Genomic DNA, 4,986 nt, shown 5'->3' with positions numbered 1-4,986 from the left:
GGGCCGACTCGACGGCAAACAACAACAACAACAACATATATATATAATCACTGCCATCAAGCTGATTCCAACTCAAAGTGACCAACATTGGGTTTCCAAGGCAAGGATTCCATGTGTCACTTTATGGAAGTAGATTGCTCTATCTTCTTTCCCTGGAGCAGCTGGTAGGGTCAAACTGCCAGCCTTCTAGTTAGCAGTCAAATGCCTTAGCATTATGCTACAAGAGTGCCTAATTTTTGTAATAGAATGATTAAAAAAATGGCATTCTTTTATTATTATTATTATTTTGTAGTTGATACTAAGTTTCTTCATGTTGAAATACCTAAGAAAAATGTCAAAACTCAATTAATCACATAAGTTTATGTCTAATTATGTATTTTTTGTAATGTGTGTTTTGATCCACATGGCTGACCTTGAAACAACCATGCTCTCTTGATAATTTATTTGTAGTAAATCTTAAAATCAATTATTGTAAGCCCTATAGCAGTGTTCTTTGTACAAATTTTTATTAGCTCATAAACTATTTCTACCACTTATCTGTCAGTTTGTCATATCTTGGTGGCTTGTGTGTTGTTGTGAGGCTGGAGGCTATGCCACTGGTGTTTCAAATACCAGCTGGGTCATCCATGGTGGACAGGTTTCAGTAAAGCATCCAGATTAAGACAGACTTGGAAGAAGGAAGGACCATCCACTTCTCAAAGAATTGGTCAGTAAAACCTTATGAATAACAGTGAAACACTATTTTAATGTTATTGGAAAACTTGATGAATAGCTATGAAATATTGTTTGATTTAGTGCCAGAAGATGAGCCCCTCGGGTTGAAAGTCACTCAAAACATGACTGGGGAAGAGCTACTCCTCCGAGTAGAGCCAACCTAAATGATGTGAATGGAGTAAAGTGTTTGAGATCTTGATTTTCTGATGTGTCACTCCTCAAAATGAGAAGAAACAGCGGCAAACATCCATTAATAATTGGAATGGAGTGTACAAAGCATGAATCTAGGAAAATTGGAAGTTGACAAAAATGAAATGGAACACATAAAGATTGATATCCTCAGCATTAGTGAGCTGAAATGGACTTGCTTTGACCATTTTGAATCAGACAAACATATAATCTACTGTGCTGGGAATGACATATTGAAGAGGAATTGTGTGGCATTCATCATCACAAAGACTGTGTCAAGATATATCCTGAAGAACAATGCTGTCAGTAATAGGATAATATCCATATACCTACAAGGAAGACCAATTAATACTACTATTATTCAAATCTATGTACCAACCACCAAAGCCAAAGACAAGGAAATTGAAGATTTTACCAACTTCTAGAGACTGCAGTTGACCAAACATGCAATCAATATGTGTTGATTATCACTGGTGATTGGAATGCAAAAGTTGGAAAAAAAGAAGAGTCACCAGTAGTTGGAATATATGGTTTTGGGATAGAAATAACACTGGAAATCACATGATAGAATTTGTCAAGACCAATGATTTATTCATTCAAAGTACCTCTTTTCAACAACATAAACAGCAGCTATACACATTAACTTTGCCAGATGGAATACACAGGAATCAGATCTACTACATCTGTGGAAAGAGGTGATGGAGAAAGTCAATATCTTCACCCAAATCAAATTCAGAAGCTGATTGTGAAATAGACCATCAACTGTTCATATGCAAGTTCAAGTTGAAGCTGAAGACAATTAAAAGAAGTCCACAAGAGCCAAAATATGTCTTGATTATTTCCCTTCTGAAGTTAGAGTCCATTTAAAGAATAAATTTGATTCATTGAACACCAACGACCGAAAACCAGGGGAATTGTGGGATGTCATCAAGGACGTCATCCATTAAGAAAGCAAAACATCATTAAAAAGACAGGAAAGGAAGAAAAGACCAAAGAAGAAAAGACTCTGAAATTTGCCTTTGAATGGAGAGTAGCTAAAGCAATGGAAGAAACGACCAAGATAAAAGAGCTGAGCAGAAGATTTCGAAGATTAGCTCCAGAAAACAAAGTCAATTATTATAATGAAATGTGAAAAGACCTGAAGCTAATAAACCGAAATGGAAGAACAAACTCAGCATTCTCAAGCTGAAAGAACTGAGGAAAAAATTCAAGCCTCGAGTTTCAATATTGAAAGATTCTATGGGGAAAATATAGAATGGTACAGGGAACATCAAAAGAACATGGAAGGAATACAAAGAGTCACTATACCAAGAAGACTTAGTTGATGTTCATCCATTTCAAGAGGTGACATATGACTAAGAACTAATGGTATTTAAAGATTTTGAAGCTGCACTGAAGCAATTGGCAAAGAACAAGGATCTAGGAACTGATGGAATAATTGAATAATCTCAAATAATTGAGATTTTTTTAAAAAATGGATGCTGTGCTGGAGGTAATGCCAAGAAATTTGGAAGATAGCTACCTGGCCAAATGACTGGAAGGGATCCATATCCCAATTCCAAAGAAAGGTGATCCATAGAATGTGGAAATTATCAAACAATATCATTAATATCTCATGTAAGTAAAATCTTACTGAAGATAATTCAAAAATGGTTGCAGCAGTATATTGACAGAGAACTTCCAGAAATGAAAGCTGGATTCAGAAGTGCGCATGGAACAAGAAATATCATTGCTAATGTCAGGTGGATCTTGGCTGAAAGTAAATAATATGGCAAGGAGGTTTATTTATGTTTTATTGACTATGCAAAAGCATTCACTTTTGTCAATCATAACAAATTATGGATAACATTAAGAAAAGGAATTCCAGAACACTTAATTGTGCTCATCAGGAAACTGTACATAGCAAGGAGGCTGCTGTTTGAACAGGACAAGGAGATACTGCGTAGGTTAAAATCAGGAAGGGGTGCACCAATGTTGCATCATTTCACCATACTTATCCAATCTGTATACTGAGCAAATAATCCAAGAAGCTGGACTATGTGAAGAAGAACATGGCATCAGGATTGGAAGAAGAATCATTAACAACCTGTGGTATGCAAATGACACAACTTTGTTTGGTGAAAGTTAGAATGACTAGAGGCACTTACTGATGAAGTTTAGAGCCTGTGTATGGATGACATCGCAACATAAAGAAAACAAAAATACAACTGGTCCAATGAGGAGCGTCACGATAGATGGAGAGAAGATTGATGTTGTCAATGATTTCTCATTACTTGGTTCACAATCAACACCAATGGGAGCAGCAGTCAAAGCATCAGAGGACGTATTCCACTGAGCAGATCTGCTGCAAAAGAACTTTTCAAAGTGCTGAAGAGCAAAGATATCTCTTTGAAGACTGAGTTGCATGGAACTCAAGCCATGATATTTTCAATCACCTCATATGCATGTGAGAGCTGGAAAATGAATAAGGAAGACAGGAGAAGAGTTGAAGCTTTTGAGTTGTGGTTTGGGTAAAGAATACTGAACTGCCAAAAGAATGAACAAATTTTTCCTGAATGAAGTACAGCTGGAATGCTCCTTGGAGGCAAGAATGGCCAGACTTCGTTTGACCTGCTTTGGTCATGCTGTCTGAAGGGACCATTCCCTGGAGTAGTCTATCAGGCTTGGTAAAGTGGATGTCAGTGAAAAATGGGAAGGCTCTCGACAAGATGGATTGACACAGTGGCTGCAAAGATGGGTTCAGGTATGGCGAGTACTGTGAGGCTGACACACGATCGGGCAGTGCTTCGTTCTGTTGTGTATAGGGTCTCTATGGGTCGGAGCTGATTCGACGGCACCTAACAACAACAACAAATAAACTTTTTGAAAAAATCTTCTGGAAAATTTTAATATGGATCGCATCATATCTATGTATCTATCAATTTAGGTTAAATTGATGTTTTCTGAATGCTAAACCTCCCAATCTATGAAGGCAATGTATACCTGAATATATTTAAAAAAAAAAGACCTCACTGCCTTTGAGTCTGATCTGACTCATTCCGACCCCTTCTTGGGTTTCCAAAGCAGTATCACTATGGAGGTAGATTGCCCTACCTTCCTTCTGAGGAGTGGCTGGTGGATGTGAACCACCAGCCTCCTGGTTAGTCATCAAATGCCTTAGGCACCACCAGTCTTCATTTATTTCTCTCAGTGATAGTTTACAGTTTTTAAATGCACAAATTTTGCACATATTTTTAAATGTATCACTAACTACTTTAATCTTTGTGGCATAAAATGATTTAATTTCTATTTTATTTTTCAGAAGTTTTTATGACTAAACATATAAATATATAAGCAAATGTATATAGCATATTTACAAATATATATATTATATAAATATATAAGTAGATTTATATAAAAATTAAAAATAAATGAAATATATAATCATATATTTATTGATCTCAGGTTCCTGACACCTACCTTGCTAAATTCACTCATTAGTTATAATTACATTTTGGATTATTTTAGAATTTTCTGAATACAAAATTGTGTCCTTTACCTGTTCTCCAAACTTAATTGCTTTTATTAATTGCTCTAGCTTTATTGCTCTGGTTAGGATCTCAGTCCAACGTTGAAAAGAATGATGTGGACAGACATCCTAGTTTTGTTTCTGATCTTAGGGGAAAATCATTCAGTGATTCATTCCTTTCTTGGCTGGCTTCAAGTTTTTATCATGTATTGTACTAAATTTTATAAAATGCTTTTTATCTCATTTATCAAGATTATTGTACTATTTTTCTCCCCTATTTTGTTAATTATATTTCTTTAATTTAGATGGTTAAACCACCCTTGCTTGCCTAGGTAAAGACCACTTAGAATGGATTGCCAGTCTTTCATATTGCTCAGTTTGATTAAAGATATTTTGTTAAGGTTTTGTATTTCATTTAATGCCATTGTGTCATTTTGGTTTTGCTTTTAAGAGTTGGTAAAAGACTCATTCTCCTCTACTTGTCTGTTTCTGTTAGATTTCTATTATTTCTTAATTAAAAGTAAGATGGAATTTTTTAAACAGTAAAGTCATCTGAGACTACTGTTCTTTTTTTT

Source organism: Orycteropus afer, unplaced genomic scaffold (genome assembly GCF_000298275.1).
Source record: "Orycteropus afer afer isolate SDZICR_OR568_19922 unplaced genomic scaffold, OryAfe1.0 scaffold00143, whole genome shotgun sequence".
In the NCBI taxonomy this organism is placed as follows: Eukaryota; Metazoa; Chordata; class Mammalia; order Tubulidentata; family Orycteropodidae; genus Orycteropus; species Orycteropus afer.
Note: the sequence above shows the minus strand (reverse complement) of the source record.